This window comes from Arvicola amphibius, chromosome 17, assembly GCF_903992535.2.
Source record: "Arvicola amphibius chromosome 17, mArvAmp1.2, whole genome shotgun sequence".
Classification (NCBI taxonomy): Eukaryota; Metazoa; Chordata; class Mammalia; order Rodentia; family Cricetidae; genus Arvicola; species Arvicola amphibius.
The window spans coordinates 27530516-27550228 of record NC_052063.2 but is presented as its reverse complement, the minus strand read 5'-3'; the positions used below and the strand labels follow the sequence as shown (position 1 = coordinate 27550228).

The 19713-nt window shown below is 38.8% G+C and overlaps 1 protein-coding gene and 1 pseudogene across 1 annotated transcript in view; one reads left to right on the top strand and one right to left on the bottom strand.

Annotated features, from left to right (window-relative positions):
- The window catches only part of Trhde (thyrotropin releasing hormone degrading enzyme), a 377936-nt gene that overhangs the window by 227474 nt on the left and 130749 nt on the right, over positions 1–19713 (top strand).
- LOC119803743 lies at positions 13607–13713 on the bottom strand (annotated as a pseudogene).

Below are 19713 nucleotides of genomic sequence, written 5' to 3'. Positions count from 1 at the left end.
GTGACTCTTGCAATGGCTCATCTATGCTAGCTTTTACTAGCACTTATAATTAAGGGTAGAAAACATTTCAATTAGTACAAATGGAGCTATAAAAGAGTATTTCCTTTCTGTAATGTGCTCACTCTGCAACCATATGTGGGCTATAATCCCATTAAGCGAGGTGGTGGCTACAGTGAATCTCAGTAAGCAGTGGGGCTCCAGGTAAAAGCCCAAGGTTATTCAGTCAGGTGCTTTGTGAATCTCAAGTTGTGTCATAGAGAATATTGAGAAAGAAATCCCAAAAGATAAATACTAAAAATAAACAGGAAGAAGACAGTATGTGTTTCTCTAGACTAGAGTTGGAACAGAAAAGGTATTCTTGCGTCTAGTTTTTTTTTTTTTTTTTTTTTCAGGATGATGCGATTCTACTATAGTTTTAAGGAGAAAAACAAAGTTTAATGAGGAAAGAATCTTGGTCTACGGACTTATAAGTTTTTCTTCTATCAAAAGAAACAAAAAGAAAGAAAGAGAAAAACAAAGCTGGATAAGCACCCCACATTACAAAAGAGAATTTGCAGAAAATTCAGAATAAAGACCTACACCCTGCTAGTAGTTTGTGTGCTTACAACAAGAGAATACATATTAAGAGAATGAGGTTGACCCTATTTTCCTGTGGAATATTTGTGAAGGGATTATGTCTTTGTATTGGTAGATTTCTTTGAGATGGGGGTCTCAGACTGGCCTTAACTGCCTATTAAGTCTAAACTGGCCTTGAATTTGAGATTCCTCCAGCCTCTGCCTTCAGAGTTCTGGGATTATAGGCTTATAACACCACATTCACATCAGATAGATTTTTTTTTTAGAAATTTAGATTTATTCATTTTATTTTATGGGTATGGAGTGCTTTGCCTGCATGTATGTGAGTATACTGTGTACATGTGTATGAGTGCTTTGCCTGTGTGTATGTGAGTATACTGTGTACATGCCAGATAAAGGTTTTTATTCCACAAAGCTACATGTCTGATTTTAATCAACCACGCATGACTTACTGATATTATACTGTAGGACATCTTTAAAGTCATAGGTTACCAATTATCTTTGTTAGTGTTTCTATTGCTGCGAAGAGACACCATAACCACAGAAATTCTTAACAAGGAAAGTATTTAATTGAAGCTGTCTTACAGTTTTAAAGATTGAGTACATTATTATCATGGTGCTAAACATGGCATGTGCAGGCAGATATGGTGCTGGAGAAGGAGCCAAGAGTTCTGCATCTGGATTGACAGGCAGCATGGAGAAAGTGAGATTGGTCCTTGCTTGAGTTGCTGAAACCTCAAGGCCTGCTCCTAGTGACACACTTCCTCCAACAAGGCCACAGCTACTTCAATAAGGCCATATCTCGTGATAGTACTACTTTATATGGGCCTATGGGAGCCATTTTCTTTTCTTTTTTTATTAATTAAATTTTTGTTCATTTTAAATAGCAACCACAGTTTGTCCTCCCTCCTTTCCTTCTCCTAACCCTTCCAAACTATGCCCCTCCCCATCCACTATCTTCTCCCATGGGTGTTGACAAAGCATGACACATCAATTTGAGACAGTACTAAGCTTCTCCCCTGCATCAAGGCTGGGCCAAGTAACCCAGTATGGGGAATAGGTGCCCCAAACCAGCTCAAGTACCAGAGACAGGTACTGAGCTCATTGCTAGGAGTCCAACAAAGAGACCAAGCTATACAACTGTCACCCACATGCATAGGGTCTAGGTTGGTTTCTTGCAGGCTCCCTAGCTATTGGACCAAAGTCTGTGAGCTCCCACAAACTCAGTTCAACTGTCTCTGTGGGTTCTCCCATCAAGACATTAACCCCCATTATTTTGACTCCCTGACTGGTATAATCCATCCTTCTACTCTTTAACAGGACTCCAGAAGCTTGGGCCGTTGCTTGGCTGTAGATCTCTTCATCTTCTTCCATCAGTTACAGGAAGAAGGCTCTCTGATAACAATTAGGGTAGTTACCAATCTAAATACAGGAGATGGCCAGTTCAGGCACCCTCTGCACTATTGCTTGAAGACTTGGGGTCTTCCTTGTGGGCTCCTGGGAATTTCCCTGGCATTAGGTTTCTCCCTAACCCCAAAATGTCCTATGGCAAGCATTTTCATTCAAACTACCACACCAAGGTTATATGTTACATTTAAAATTAAAAAGGCTAGACACTCCTGTCTTCTTATTGGGGTATCTTTTCTTGGAGTCTGTCAAAATATGAATTTAAAATGTATCTACTTCTGTTCTTAATAATTGTATACAAAGGACCCCTATATAAACCCTCTATAAACAAAGACATAAGACTCAGAGTTTCTGCTTCAAACAGGTACCATGTATCCTGGTATAATAAAATTCTAGTCATGCAGCAACATCACCATCCTTTTTACCAAGTACTTTTTTGTTGTTTTAATGGAAATACACAATCTTTCTTAAAATGTTCAAAACAAATATCATGGACACACTTTTGCAGATTGTTTTTCATAGATTTTTTTAGGAGAGACTGAGGGCCATTTGATAACCCACTGAGAATGTTACTTGGGGTCTACATGTTCTCTGTCCTGTACAGTTATGACTCTGCTTAGTTCCTGGTGGTGCAGAAACCAACTTGCCTTTTTTCTGCTTCTAAAACACAGAATCTCTTTTTTCCCCTAATTCTTCACAGAAGAACTAGAGGCTTGACTGTGACTTTTATCCAATATATTTTTGAATTTAAGGAAGAGATAGATTGTTTTTTAAGTCACCGAATCTGACTTTTGTCTTAAGGTCATTTTTCTCAAGTAGGAGAATTTGAGAATAGCTTTCAGTGTTTCACATAGGCAGAAAAAGAACACGAAGCCCAAGGTGAGAAGTTTAACGGGAGGAACTCCTGCAAAGTCAGGGCCTTAAAGACCTGAACCTTAGCACAAGATGACACAGAAATAAACCTTCATCCTTAAGAGACCCCAAAGAAACTCTGTTGTAAACTTTGGAAGCAGGTAAGGAAGGAAAGAAAAAAAAATACTTTTGGAAAATTTCAACTCTGTAAGCAAGTTTCATCTGGTATCGGAGAGCAAATGTAGCCTGCCTTAGTGCATTTCAAACCCCAGGCCAAGATTTAATTTAAAATGCTTGTTATGCCTCAAGATGCCCCTATATACCATTCCGAACTAATACAAATCCTTTCTAGAAAAACTTGCCTTCATACTTCATATGACATCTCAGGTTTCCAATACTAAATCATGATAAAAGAGTTTTAAAAAACCCATCCATTGTACAAAGAAACACATTCCTAAATCATTCTCTAAAAATGATTGACAACAGAATAAATCATACATATGTAAAGCAATGCATATGCTGTGTAGACAGTAGAGATAGTGCATTAATAAGCTGAGGAAGTGAGCAATGTGTGAGAAGATTTACAAACCGACTAGGATTCCTAGAAAGGAAGTGTGGTACATGCTGTAAAATGAATATATAATTAGTGGTTCTGACATAGATTCAAAAGCTGTGTTCTAGACATGATTTGTATACATGTATGAATTGCCAATTGTGTCAAAATTGTCAAAAGCAACTTTAACTCACACAGAAAAGCTAGAGATATAATTATAAACTAGTGGATAGAGTACCATACATCACATGAGTGTATTACATAGAGATTAAGATGAGATCCCTTCATATACAGATAGATGTACAGAAGACTGGGTGGGAAGGGGCAATATGTAAACTCAAGGCTGAATTTTACTTAATTTTTCCATCTTTTCTTTCTTTGCTAAATTATTCTTTCTCAACTCCAGAGATAAATGGCTTTCTATACAAAACCATTGCATCATTAGAAACTGAACTCTGAGTTTGAACTCTTAAGACATTCATTGTAAAGAATTTTATTTACAAACAAATCCCTGCTATATCAGTTTAAAATATGTTTTTGCTTGTGTGCATGTGTGAGAGTGTGTGTGTGTGAGAGAGAGAGATAAAGAAAGAGAGAGAGAGAGAGAGAGAGAGAGACAGAGAGACAGAGAGACAGAGAGACAGAGAGAGAGAGAATATACAAGTACACATACCAGACACACATGTTGTGGTCAGAAGAGCATTTTCAGTAATGTTAGGGTCACAAGTGCCTTCACCTGCTGAGCCATTACAGCAGAACCTACTTTATCATTTTTATTCTCTTTTGTTTCATTTTCAAAGGTTGAGTAAGATGAAAACTGTGATAGTAACTTCCAAGGCTGCATTTTCTCATGCTATTAGGTATTATTTATTGGGGGCTCCTGGTTCCTGGTACTTTACCCTACACAATCCTTTTGAAGAATTACAACAAGCTAAAGCCTGAAATATATTTTTTGTCACATTTATATAGCTGGATAAGCAGTCCAAACAAGATTTAACCCTGCCCTGCATGATCCATGTTCTACTGTGTGTGTGATTACTGGGAGCACAGTCAAATATTACTGACTTTTTGCCATGGAGATTAATCATTTATTCCAAAAGTTTTTCCCCTTCATTCAACCATTTATTTCTTCTTTTTTTAAATGAATTTTGGGCACTTCTTTCTTGCTTAATAAAACCAGTCTTTTCATTGGTAGTTCCAGAAGACTCTGTCTTGATCAGAGAGATATTTTAGGGTGCTGTTTGTCCCTTCTCATCAGTCCCTATTTTACCTCTTGCAGCTTTGTCCTCTATGGTCCCTTGAATGGAAATGGACTCCATAGGCTCCATGGGAATTCCACTATTAGGAAGTGTGAACTTGAAAGCCACACCTCAGAGTAAGGGTGGCTTGGAAGCCAGGCCAGTGGCTGACAGGCTTTTCTTCCTGTCGCCTGCCTCCTATTTATAGAACACTCAATTCTCTAGCACCAAGCTTCCTGCCATGATGATAATGCACTAAACCTTTGAAGCTGTAAGCCAGCCCCAATTAAATGTTTTCCTTTTAAGAGTTGCCATGGTCATTATGTCTCTTCACAGAAATACAAATCCTGACTAAGACACCTGGCTTGCCTTTTCTATGCTTGAAACAGGAGCCTGAGGATGCTTAGAGGGATACTATGCCATGAGTTCTCAAACCCAGATACCCTGAGTAGAGACAATCATTGCCTGAGACTACCTGCATCTCGGTGTGAGAAGCTGTGTAGCCTTCTGCAGGAGGGAATAGGTCCAAATGCAAGCCTGCCTTGCAGTTCAGTTGTGATGGACTCTGTATTTTTTTATATATGGCTGTCCTGAGGTTAAGAATTTTTGGTATGTCTCCCTGTGTTCAGCACAATAAACCTAAGCCAAATAATAGCCAAATATGTATTCTCCAAATTGTTTTTCAACCCCTTTATTTTAAGAATAATGTGTGAACATTTATTGATACATAATTTTCCTTCTGGAAGGTCATTAACACAGTAGAAAACAGGATTGATTTAGAGTGGTTGAAATTATTTTTGGCATCCTGTCTGTTTAAGTTTGTGTTGAGGTGGATCAGTATATTTAAATATTGTAATATCTGGAATAATAAGAACAGTTGGTATTTATGATTATCTGCATGGTCATTTGAAGAAATTTTTTATATAACTGAATCATTTAACCTTTAAAATGTGATATGTATGTTATTACCGCCCGCCACTCCCCCACCACTTTATGATACCTGAACTGAGGCAGGAAATTATACAATGTTTCATAGTCAGGAAATGGTAAAAGTTAGATTCTGAAGCTGGCAGGTATATCTTCAGTTATCTACAATCTGAGGGTCATCCTTTGAAATTTTTTTCTTAAATGTATAGAGAGCACACTATACATTAATATGAGTGATGTATTCTAGATATCACTTAGAGGGGTGCTTCACTGGTAGTTAGCAAACCTAAATGCTTATAGTCAGAATGGAGTCACTGGGAGTGAAGTCTACCTCTCCAGTCCTCTGAGACTTTTAGTTAATGTTCAAATTTAATTTTCATTGCTTCAAATAGCAAAACAGTTAACTTAGAGAATTTTTAAATGTTTTATATCTTAAATTTTAGCGTGAATAATAAAAATAAGTAGACATGGATTTTTTTTTACTGTTAAGCAGTGATAGTGTATTAAAGGCTTGCATTTTTTTTCCAGTATAAAATCTCAATACGTAGACCAGTCAGGCCTTGAACTCACAGAGATCCTATTACCTCTGCCACTCAAGTGTTGGGATTAAAGGCATACATCACCAATCCCAGCGCTTCCTTCTCTCCTTTCTCTCTGTCTCTGACTCTTTCTTTCTCTCCTTGTCTTTGAATTTCTCAGATCTTTCAAAAGATTATTTAAAATTTTTATTCTTTGATTAAAAATAAAGGTTTTTTTTTTCCTAAAAAATATAAAACATAGCACGAAGTGTGGTGGACAATTTTCATAAATGGTCTTTTTTGGGGATAGCAATATAATTATTACATCATGTCTTCCCTTCCTTTCCTTTCTTTCAAATTCTTCCATATACCCCTCCTCCTCTCTTTCAAATTCATGTCTTCTCTTTCCTTTATTTGTTACATGCATATGTATATGACTTTTAAGCAGAGTTCTTTGGTTTGAAGTGACAGCTTTTCTGTGGGAAATCACGGACTAGGACCCTCTCCTGTGTGTCCCAAGTTACTCTCTTCAAGCTGAAGTGTGTATCCCTTCCTTGGTTCCTGCTTATTCCTTAGACAATATTGATGGAGAAATTAGGAATATTCCAAGAACATTCCTCTTTGAGATGAAAGACTCATAAATATCTGTCCCTCCACATCCCTGAAAGCCTGTAGTCACAAAGCTCACAGTCTAACAAGCCAAGCCTTTGATATGTCCCTTTTTAACAATTTTGTTCCTAAAATTACACTTGTGGCAATATATCTCTGATTTTCACTTTTGCTTCAGAAAGAAGTTTTTTTTCAATAAATTTTAAAATTTAATTTATTTTACACCCAGGCTTCAGTTTCCTCTCTCTCTTCTCCTCTTGTTTCTCCCATCCCTTCTTTACTCCTCCAACCTCAAACTCCTCTTCTTCTCTCTCTATTCAGAAAGGGGCAGGCCTCCCATAGGTGTCAACAAAGTAAGGCATATCAAGTTGAAGCAAATATAAACACCTTCCCTTGTATTGAGACTGGTGAAGGCAATCCACTATGAGGAATAGGTTCCCAAGAGCCAGCCAAAGCCTTAGAAACAGTCCCTGCTCCCATTGTAGGAGTCCCGCAAATAGACCTAGCTACACAACTGTCACATACATGCAGAGGACCTAGGTCAGTCTCATGCGGGATCCCTGGTTGTTGGTTCAGACTCTGTGAGATTTATGAGTCAGGTAGGTTCTGTGAGTTTTCTTGTGCTGTCCTCGACTCCTCTGGCTTTTACAATCCTTCCTCCCTCTCTTCAGCAGGGTTCACAGAGCTCAAACCTAAGGCTTGACTGTGGGTCTCTGCCTCTGTTTCCATCAGTTACTGAATATAGGCTCTCTGCTGACAATTAGGATAGTCACCAATCTGATCACAGGGGACAGTCAGTTCAGGCTATGCATCCACTATTGCTAGGAGTCTTAGCAGGGGTCATCCTTGTAGATCCACTGGAGTTTCCCCTTGCATTAGGTTTCTGTCTGACTTCAAAAAGCACCCCTGACTTTCCCGCTATCTCTCAGTACTCTCTGTCTCCTTTCATCCCCTAATCTGATCCCTCACATTCCCATCCCTATCCACCCGCAGTCCACTCAGGAGATCTATTGTATTTCCCCTTCCCAGCGAAATCCATGTGTCCCTCTCTGTACCCTCCTTGTTACCTAGCCTTCCTTGGTCTGTGGATTGTAGCACGGTTATCTTTAACTTTACAGTTAACTTCGACTTATGAGTGAGTACACACCATGTTTGTCTTTCTGAGTCTGGATTACCTCACTCAGGATGATTTATTTTTTAGTTCCAGCCATTTGACTTCAATTTATGATTTCATTGTTTTTAACAGCTGAGTAATACTCCATTGTATACATTTTCTATATCCATTCTTTGGTTGAGGGGCATGTTGCTTGTTTTCAGGTTCTGGTTATTACAAATAATACTGCTATGAGTGTGATCGATTAAGTGTCCTTGTGGTATGACTGATTATTCTTTAGGTATGTGCATAAGTGTGGTGTAGCTGTGTCTGGAGGCAGGTTCATTGCCAGTCTTATGAGAAACTGCTGTATTGATTTCTAAAGTTATTACACAAGTGTGCATTCTCACTAGCAATGGAAGAGTGTTCCCTTTGCTCATCGCCCTCTCCAGCATAAGCCTTCATTTGTGTTTTTGATCTTAGCTATTCTGACAGGTATATGATAGAACATCAGTTATTTAGATTCAAATTTCCCTGATGGCTAAGCATGTTGAACATTTCTTTTTTTCTTTAAGTGTTTTTTTTTTTCATTTTACATATAATCCCCAGTTTCTCCTTCCTTCTCTTCTCCTACTCCCCTACCTACCCCCTTCCTAACCTCTATTCTCTCCTCAGAGGGGGTAAAATCTTCCTTGGGGAATCAACAGTCTGGCATTTCAAGTTGAGGTAGGACCAAGCCTCATTCCCCTGTATCAAGTCTGAGCAAGGTATTACACCATAGGGAATAGGTTCCAAAAAAGCCAGTTCAAGCACCTGGGATAAGTCCCAGTCCCATTGTCAGGGACTTCCCAACAGATCAAGCCACATAACTGTCACCCACATTCTGAGAGCCTAGTTCAGTCCCATGCAGGCTCCTCAGCTGTCAGTCCAGATCTGTGAGCTCCAACTAGTGCATGTTGAACATTTAAGTGTTTCTCTGCCATTTGATATCCCTCTGTTGATAATTCTCTGTTTAGGACTGTACCTCATTTTTTAATTGGATTATTTACTTTTTTTGATGCCTTGTGTCTTGAGTTCTTCATGCATTTTGGAGATCAGCCCTCTGTCTGATGTGGGGTTGTTGAAGAACTTTTCCTATTTTGTAGGCATCCAGAGAAAATATTCTTATAGCATTGAGATCCAGTGGTTTTTCCCTCCATCTAATTTTAGTGGTTTTTGCAGTGATCCTGCTGAAGGCTGGAGCCATGATGTGGATGGAGTGGGAAATTTGGTATGAGTGAAATATAATACTTAATTTTTAATTTCTATAAGAAATAAGCACAAAGAGTGGCCTGTTTCTTTCCCCTTTATATGTATTATATCACAACAAGGTAATTTTGCCTTTTAGTGTTTCAAAACAAGAGGATGGTTGATTATTTTAGGCTTCTAGAATAACGACAACCAATGTTTCTTCTATTGGCAGCTGGAAATAAAGGTAGGGGAAAGCCAGATATATTCAAGAAACCCAGGTTTAGAGCAGTGATAAACAGACCCATGACGTGCATGTTTGCAAAGAGAGTGTTAATAATTCCTTGTGGGTCTCAAGGGGCAAAGACCACAGCATATTTTTATGAATGTGGCAGTATTTGTTTCATAGAGCTGTTTGTTGATGGAGTGGCAGAGGGCTGCTTCCCGCCACCCGGCTAGCTTTACACCCGAAATAACAACACACAAATTGCATGCATTTAAACACTGCATGGCCGATTAGTTTCAGCCTCTTATTGGCTAATTTTCACATCTTGCTTTAAACCATATTTAGTAATCTGTGTAGCACCACGAGGGGTGGCTTACCAGGAAGATTCTTAACCTGTGTCTATCTTGGAGAGGAGAGCTGTGGCGTCTGCCTGCAGCATCTGCCTCACTCTGGTTTCTCTGTTCTGTCTACTCCGCCTACCTAATTTTCTGTCCTATTAAAGGGCCAAGGCAGTTTCTTTATTAACCAATGAAAGTAACACATAGACAGATGACCATCCTCCATCAGCTGTTGTTCTCAAACTGATTTGTGGATGCCATTTATATGATGTGTGTTTGGTTTTTGAGACAGAGCATCACTGTGGTAGCCTAGGCGATCCTTCTACTTCCACCTCATGAGTGCTTAGTTTGCACGGAGCACAACTACAGTCATTCCTAGGAGTGATTTTTCTCCCCTTTAACTCTGACACTGAAGCTTCAGGTTTCACTGAATTAACTTGACAGCAGTAAGTGTTAAATGCAAAGACTAAACAATGAATTTCTCATATACAATGGCTGAATTTATTCCGGTAAGATTGTCCTGAAATAAAAAACTCCAGCTTTTTCTTTCTTTTTGTTCCTGAACCACCTCTGCCAGGAGAATTTACCTTGTGATAAATGGCTGGCTGCTTTGTTCTCCTGGATGATACGTTTTTGAGTTTTGAATGTCTCTAGGGACAGGATACATCTGTGCTTTGCCACACTGAAAACAAAACCCAGAAGCTGGAGGCAAAAGCTGTCCTTCTGTTGTACAAGCAGGGGTGGCTGTGGGATTTTCCTCGCTGACTGCCTTCTAGATTTTATCTTACCCACTTGCTATTGTCCTCTGCAGCATAAAAGCACCTGAACTGGACTTATGACTTGTCTTTTTCTAGAGGAAAAGCAAAGGAAGAGATAATCCATTTATCAATGAAATACATGAAGGGGGTAATTTATTTTCTTGAAAACAAGTGAACGAGGTTTGATCAAACTTTAATCTTGGCATTTCGTCCCTTTTGTAAACTTGCCCTCAAGACAGAATAGCAGAGGAAAAGATAGAGAAAACCTTGCTCAGGGCATTGTTTCTGTTATTTTTCAAGCATTAATACAGTTCTTTACATTTTGGAAGATCAGTCAACAACATACAACAACAAAGATTCAAAAGTATCATCCAGTTTTCTCGTCCTTGCCATAAAGAAATCATGTTTCTTCTTTGCCCTTTTACATACGTACATGGGCGATAAAATGAAGTGCTGAACCCATTTGGTCAATGTCCTGTCTGGATTAATTGCAATGATCAAAACATCACCTTGCTGGTATTCTCTTAAAAGGCATGTTTTATTTATTATGGACTGAGTAGGATGGTAAATTCAGTTTTATAGCATAGTGGAGTTAAGAAGCATGGCTTTATTCAATATTGTTCTTGAACTCAATGGTGGTCCTTTCTGTGTAAATAATCTCATCAGCCTTTTGTGTGAGTCCATCCTTGAAGAAGTCCTCATATGGATGCTTAATGAAAAAATATAGCACACTTTTGTCCTTGTCAGTAGTGTCAGAACTGTGAGAGGACCATAGCAACAGTTAGGTAAAGCTTCACTGCATGGGGCTAGTCTGAGACATTTTGTCTGAATGAGTAAGTGGTTTGCACATCTCCATTTTCATAGGAAAAAAAATCCCCGCAAATGACAGCCTCAAGTCTACATGAAGGACAGGGTTATTTATGCTTCTGTCTAGTAAACCTCATTCATGTGGAACATATGCCCATGGTTATAGAGCACTGACCTCCAAGTCTGAAGTCTTCTTGACTTGAGCCTTATTTTAAAATTGCTGGACAATGATGCATTTATCCACCAAAGCCAAAACCTAGAGTGAAGCATATTTGATCGTAAAATTTCTTAACTGGACTAATAAGCCATGAATGTTTCCACAAAGCATATGAATAGAGTATACGATGCTTTCCCTCTTTAGATGTCATTTTCTATTCATATGCACCCACAGGCATTTTCCCAGAAGGCTATTGTAGCATGTAGAGGTTATGATGGGAAACACTGCTGATGACTTATCTTGGTCAGCCACCTACATAGCACCTTCTAGCAATATGAAAGATAGCCTGAAAGTAAGAAACTCTCTGATCAGTACTGACTTGATTTCTGAATGTCCTATATCTATAGCATAAATTTTATTTTTCAATCCATGTCCTCTGGAAGGACTAACATTCCCTTTATAGGGTTACAGCATTTAAAATCTTTTATAGAGGAAGTTCATGACATAGTAGATTTCCATTTGGCTTTTTAAAGCATCCTTACTGCTATTATTCCTCTTCCCACTTTACCGTCTTTCCTCCTCTCCCATCCTCTACCCTACTTAAATCTCCCACTTTTCCTTCACCCCTGCATGTTACCTGTGCTCCACTATTCCATACTTAGGATCTTTATTCTGCCTTTGTGAAAATCTCTTTCTTGTTTAAATAAAAGTCATAAAATGACATGCATCCCAAAACTCAGATGCCACAAACATTGCTCCCCGCGTGCTCAAGCTAGAACACTGCCAAGTGTAGTGCCACTCAAAGTGGCACTGGAGAAGTGAACCATGGCAGAGCAGAGACACATTGATGGAAAACTCACACAGTCAAAGAAATTTGTTTGAAAGTTATATGATCTTATTTTAAGGTTTTTGAGGAATGTCTTTGTGATTGTATTTCTTTTTTTTTTGGTTTTTCGAGACAAGGTTTCCCTGTAGTTTCTAGAGCCTGTCCTGGAACTAGCTCTTGTAGACCAGGCTGGCCTCGAACTCAGAGATCCGCCTGCCTCTGCCTCCCGAGTGCTGGGATTAAAGGCATGTGCCACCACCGCCCAGCTCTCTGATTGTATTTCTAAATGAGTAATTTTAATTATTAGATATCCCCAACAGAACATCTAAATATAATTGTCCCAACAACACAACATAAATTCTATCCTTAGTGATCAACCAAAAGGAATATTGAAACTTTAAGTAATATTTCTACATTTTCTACTAATAAATAGTAAAAGTTAATAATTGGCCATCGTATGAGCTGCTCAAAAGACAAGTTTTAGAGCAGCGAAGAGTGGGTATTTTAAAGATCAATCCCACCTGAGCCACAGTGCATACCTCTACCTGATCTTGAATCTTCAGTGCCTGGGATACTTGCAAAGTGGACACAATGGTATATGACAAAGATAAGGGAAAAGCATTATTTTAGTGAATTAAAAATTCATCAGATTCAGAGGTAAAATGTAGAGAAACATCAGAGGAACAAACCAGAAATTGAATCATCATCATCATCATAATATATTAATGAGTCTGGCATACTCTAGACTTTAACATAATATTCATCAATATCTATCTTTGTATTTCCATTCATGTCTTATAAAACTTAAGAAGGAATCATGTAAATGAAGCTTTTGTTCAACTACGTAATGAGTTGGTTTTTATAAATTTGTTTGTGAGTAGTTTTCAAATATTTGACTATGTGACATTTGTCTACCAGTTGAATAAATGAATATTTGAGTTATTTACAAAATATACACTTTAATAAAAAGATTATTCAATGTTAGTGCTCTACTTTTAGACAAATGTCCAGCTCTAGTCCCTTTTACTAGTATAGTTGATTAATAAACTATATATTATTGCTTGCATATTAAGCTCTTTCATTTACTGTTCAATTATAGTCCTAATACTTAAAAATATCCATGCTTTATTTTATATTAGGCAAAAATTAAGATGGCACTTCATATTTGAATGCATCTAAAACCCAACTGGTAATGGTTATATCAAGCATTTCATTTGTGACATTTGTTAGTGTATATGTAAGCATGTTTTAATAACAGTATTTCCAGAACAAGTTTGACATGATACACGTTAGATTCATGAACATTAATTCTTTCTGTATTTTTAAAAAATGTACTAAATTTCACATAGATTTCCAGCTGTGATAGTCTAACCATGACAAGGAGAAATTATTCTACAATATATAGGGACACTGTCTGTTGGCTGATATTCAAAAATTCAAATGATATTGACATCTTTGAAGATTTTCTTGGTCTGGCATATTTAACCAATGACATTATGATGCAAAAGAATTTAGATTTTCTTTTATTAATTAACATTTATTAATTAAACTGATAAGAACAGATACTACACTTGATCTTAGCCATGAGGCCAAGAAACAATATAAAAATCAATAAAAAATTTAGCCAGAAATACACTCGAGCTATTGGCAAAACAGTATCGCAAATAAAAAATTAATTAATTAATTAATTTTACAGCCCAGCTACACAGTTTTCCCTTCCTCCTCTTCACCAAGTTCTTTCCCCATTCCCTCTCTGACCACTCCCAATCCACTTCTTCTCCCTTTCTGTTCAGAAAATGACAGGATACCATGGATATCAACAAACATTGCATATCAAGTTGCAGTAAGACTCAGTCCTCTCATTGTATTAAGGTGAGCAAGGCAACCTGGTATGAGGAAAAGAGTCCTAAAAGCTTGCCAAAGAGGCAGAGACAGCACCTACTCCCACTGTTAGGAGTCCCAGAAGATGATCAAGTTATATAGATGTAACAGGAGGAGCAGCAGGCTGCGTTCCTGGCCTGAAATAACAACACACAAATTGTATTTATTTAAACTCTGCCTGGCCATTAGTTCTAGCCTCTTATTGGCTAACCCTCACATCTTGATTCAACCCATTTCTAATAATCTGTACGTCACCACGGTCATGGCTTACCAGGAGAGATTCAGTATGTCTGACCTGGAGGCTGGCTCCATGGCAGCTCTCTGCCTCCTTTCTCCCAGCATTCTGTTCTGTCTCCTCCACCTATCTAAGCTGCTGTCCTATCAAAAAGCAAAGGCAGTCTCTTTATTTAACTAATAAAAGCAACACATAGAAAGAAGACCCTCCTACACCATATAGAACATATGTAGAGGGCCTATGCCAGTTCTATGCAGGTTCGTTAGTTGTCAATTCAGACTCTGTGTGCCCGTTAGCCCAGGCTAGTTTATTCTGTGAGTTTTCTTGTGATATTCTTGACCCTTCTGACTTTTACAATCCTTCCTCTCTCTAGTCAGTGGGATTCCCTGAGGTCAGCCTAATGTTTGGTTGTGGGTCTCTGTGTTGGTTTTTATCAGTTGCTGGGTGAAGTCTCTTTGATAACAATTGGGCTAGGCACTAATCTATGAGTATAGCAGATTATCATTAGGCATCATTATATTGACTTTTTTTTTTCTCTAGTTGTGTTTGGCTCTATCCTAGGTATCCAGCCCGTGGGTCCTGGCACTCCAGGTAGTGTCAGAAGTGGGCTTACACTCATAACAGCAGTCTTAGGCTATATCAGTCATTGGTTGGATCAGTCATCCCTCAATCTCTGGGCCGTGCTTACCCTAGCACATCCCATAGGTAAGGCAGCAGCCTGTAGGTCAAGGCTATGTGTCTGGGTTGATGTCAAAAAGCCTCCATTGGAAGTCTTGCTTGGTCAAAGGAGCTGGCCAGTTCAGAATCCTCTCCACTATTGCTAGGAGCCCTAGCTGGGTTCATCCTTGTAGAATCCTGGGAGAGTCCCTTGTGCCAGGTTTCTACCTGACCCACAAATGTACCCCTGCTTTTCTGGTTGCCTCTTTCAGTACTCTCTCCCTCTACTCCCACAACCTGATTGCTCATGTTTACATCCCCACCTGCCCTCAGTCTGCTTAAGGAATTTCCTCTTGCCAGGGAGATCCCTGTGTCCCCCTTGAACCCTCTTTGTTACTTAGTCTCTCTGGTTTTGTGGCTTGCACATAGTTTTTTCCATTATTTACGGCTAATATCCACTTATGAGTGAGTACCATATTTTAACAAATTATGTTGCCTTAACTTCTGCAAACAAAATTAAATCTCCTTTATCCAATCGACACTGGTTTGTGACATTTAAGGATTTTAAAAATGAAAATAAATATTTTATCAGTATTCTGTAATTAATACCTTCATATTTTTGCATAAGTTACCATATATTAACTACTAAGTTGATTTTTGTAATGTTTTTTATTAATTCTTTAAGAATTTCATACAATGTGCTTTGATCACATCCAGCCTTCTCCCCTTACTTCCATACCCACCTAATTTTATTCCTTCCTTCTGTCCACTCCTCATGTCCAGATGTGTTGACCAGCTACTCCTAGGTGTTTACTCTTCTCTGAAGTGTAGTTATTAGCATTTGTTAGTCCACTGACTGATGCCTCTATCTCAGCAGCAATCAATTACTGAAGCTCCTCAGCAAGGCATGAGACTGCATGCAAACCTTCCCTGCTCTGTGCTGGGATTTTGCCTGACTTGAACTTCTTGTGTGTGCTGCCACAAGCACTGTGATTTCATATGAGCATCTACCCTGTGGTGTAAGGGCAATACTGTTTCCTTGAAGGCATTCACCTCCTCTTCTGCAAAGATCCTTGAGCCTTGAGGAAAGGTGTGTGATATGGACGTGACATTTTTGACTGAGAATTCTGAAATCTCTTTTTATCTCCAAGTTGACCAGTTGTAGATTTCTGTATTTATTTCCATATACTACAAGAAAAAGATTCTCTGATGAGGCTATTACACTGATATTTCCAAAAAATTATACTCATAAAATTATAATTGTTTGAAGGTTTATACTAAGTCTATGGCTATTTCTATTAATTTTTTTCTACAGATGAATTAACTTTAAATAAGAAACAAACTGTCTAACAATAATAATTCTAGAACAGCTCTGAATACCTCATGGAGTTTCAGAGTGATAAGATATTTATATAACATATAGAATTGATAATAAGGTTATAAGGCATATAAAATGACAGTTTCCCAAATAAGTATATTTGTCATTTTTAAATAAAAACCTTAAGATAAATTTAAGACCTACAGAAAATTATGTCATTTATTCATTACCTCACAAACAGTAAAATGTCACTATTTTGTTGGACATCATTACTAATGTTCTGTCAAATAAGTAAAGCAATAGAGTTAGAAGCCCTCACCTATCCCTTTCTTAACCCACATTCTGGTTTCTTTTCCTAGAGATAGCAGCTAAGCTGCTATAGGTTAAAATGACCTCTAGAAGCCGGGCGGTGGTGGCGCAGGCCTTTAATCCCAGCACTTGGGAGGCAGAGGCAGGCGGATCTCTGAGTTCGAGGCCAGCCTGGTCTACAAGAGCTAGTTCCAGGACAGGCTCTAGAAACTACAGGGAAACCCTGTCTTGAAAAACCAAAAAAATAAAATAAAATAAAATAAAATAAAATAAAATAAAATAAAATAAAATGACCTCTAGGACCTTATGTCAAGGGCCAGGTCACAGGTGCATGTGGAAGGTGACAGCAACTGAAGGTAGGAACAATGACCTCCCAGAAGCCCACTTCTTATGGATTAGTAGGAATCCATCTCCTTCCTTCTATGCCTACTTTCCCTTTCTGCCATGAGCTCCCTGCATTATGTGTGGTCTCATTACAAGCCCCACAGCCACACTACCTGTCAGCTATGGATCACAGACTCCATAACTGTGGGCTGAAATGAACCTTCTCCTCTTGCAGGTTAATGCTATTGGTTACCTGTTACAGTAGCATAAATCAGATGATCAAAGAGAATATTATTTCATCCGTATGTTCATCTATCCATAGCTTTCATAAAACAGGAATAAAAGCAATTTTGTAGGTTTGTCTTCATCTCCATGGAACTAAGTAAACTGAAAGCATTGGTATGCATGCAATTTTTCTCATAACAACCTTATGTTTATGCGGGCTGGTCAGGAATAGCTGGTGGTAAGGTGTAGTATCTCCCGGGGTAATTTTTCGGTGTGATGGACAGTGGGTTATCTGTTTTTCTGTCTTCATTATCTCCACTCCTTTATTCTTATTTGTTTTCATATGATGACTCTGTTTTATTTTTCCTCCTGAAATAATAGAATCAATACAGGAGTCAGTGTCCTCCCACCTCCAATCCGTACATCTTGCCTGTCAAACCCTGTCGTTATTTCTTTGGCTCTTCACTGAAGTGGATGAAGGTCTTCAGTATGACGTGAACATCTCTCCCCTGCATGATGAACGCGTCCTGCTGTCTACTCAAGTTTGTTCTTGAAGCACTGCCTCTTTTCTTATGATTTATCCATTTTGCTTTTCCTTTTTAAATAATTTATTTACTTTTTTATAACCCCAGTTATCCCTCCCAACCTCCTCTCAAATCTTCTCCTCCAGCCCAAACCCCATCCACTCCTCCCAATGTGTGAGAACTTCCATGGGGAGTCATCAAATCCTGACACAATTTGTTGGGGCAAGACCAAGACCCTCCCCCTTGCATTGAAGCTGAGCATGGCATCCCACCAGAGGAAATGGGCTCCAACAAGCTAGCTCATGTGCCAGGAATATATCCTGGTCCTACATCCAGGAGACCCTCACGTGGTCCAAGTTTCACCACTGTCTCCCACATATGGAGGGCCGAGTTCGGGCCTGTGGAGGCTCCACAGATGCAGGTCTAGAGTTCATGAGTTTCCACAAGCTTGATTCAGCTGTCTCTGTAGATTTCTCCATAATGATCTTGACTTCCATTGCACATATATTCCCTCCTCCCTCTCTTTGATGGATTCCCAGAGGTTAGCCAGGTGTTTGGTTGTGGATCTCTGCCATCTGGTTTCATCAGTTACTGGATGAAGGCTCTATAATAATAGTTAGGGTATTTACTAATCTGATTCCAGGGGGAGATCGGTTCAGGCACCCTCTCCACCATTGCTAGGAGTTTAAGCTGGAGTTATATTGTGAATTCTTAGGCATTTCCCTAGTACTAGGTTTCTCCCTAACTCCACATTGGCTTTCTCTTTCATTGCTCTCCCACTCCGTCCCTCCCCTAATCCCCATCATCCTGTTCCCTCATGTTTTCTTCTCCCATCCCCGCCCCCTTTGTGCCTCCCCCGACTCTAGTTTACCTAGGAGACCTCATCTAATTCTCCTTCTCAGGGCAAGCCATGTGTCCCTCTTAGGGTTTTCCTTGTTACCTAGCTTCTCTGGAGTTGTGGATTGTAGTCTGGTTATCCTTTGCTTTACATCTGATATCCATGTACGAGTCAGTACATACCGTGTTTGTCTTTCTGAGTCTGAGTTACCTCACTCAGTCATCCGCTTCTCATTCCCTTCTCAATCACTCTGGTCTGTATAAACTATTATAATTTTTTCATCTCACTAAGAAAGCTCCTTGACTTATATTTACTCAATTATTATGCTCTTTTGGGGGGGGGGGAACAACACTGTAATTTTACAATTCTCTTTCTTTTAAAATTGCTGTGAGCTTTTACTCTGGCCAGTTGACCAAATCTCTTCCATCAAGTCAGACATTAATTTCACATTGAAAAATTTCATCAGCCTTCATCTCAGTTCCACGGTCTGAAGGAGATTTTGAGTATTCTCCATAGACATACTTCGTAGGTTGTTACCTACCCATTCTACCAAATTTTCCTGTGACCTCCACATCCACACACTGGTGCCACCACACCTCCAAATATATATATGTAAAAAAACTTTAAAATTTATAAAAAGAATGTGGAGCTATCATTGCACTTAGAGTAGATATCGTGGCACAAATATAAGGGTGGAAGACATGGTCACATGAGAAAATGAGTTTAGCTAGCAGGGAGGCTGACTATTTGCTTATATGGGAAGATATGGAGTATTAAATATTCTTACCATGGCCTTGATTATGACCTAAGAATGGTGGTTAGAAGTAAAACTTTTGGGAGACAAGGAAGTTAAACGATCACAATTCCATTTAACTATATTGAAGCTTGTTATATGGCAAACACTACTCCAACTATTTTGTGGGTAATCTTGTTTCTTTTTTATTGATTTTTTTATTGATATTTATTGAGCTCTACATTTTTCTCTGCTCCCATCCCTGCTTTCTTCCCTCCCCTCTTCAATGCTCTCCCAAGGTCCCCACGCTCCCAGTTTACTCAGGAGATCTTGTCTTTTTCCACTTTCTACTTCCCATGTAGATTAGATCTATGTAAGTCTCTCTTAGTGTCCTCATTGTTGTCTAAGTTCTCTGGGATTGTGGTTTGTAGGCCGGTTTTCTTTGCTTTATGTTTAAAATGACCCATGAGTAAGTACATGTGATAATTGTCTTTCTGGGTCTGGGTTACCTCACTCAAAATAATGTTTTCTAGCTCCACCCATTTTTCTGCAAAATT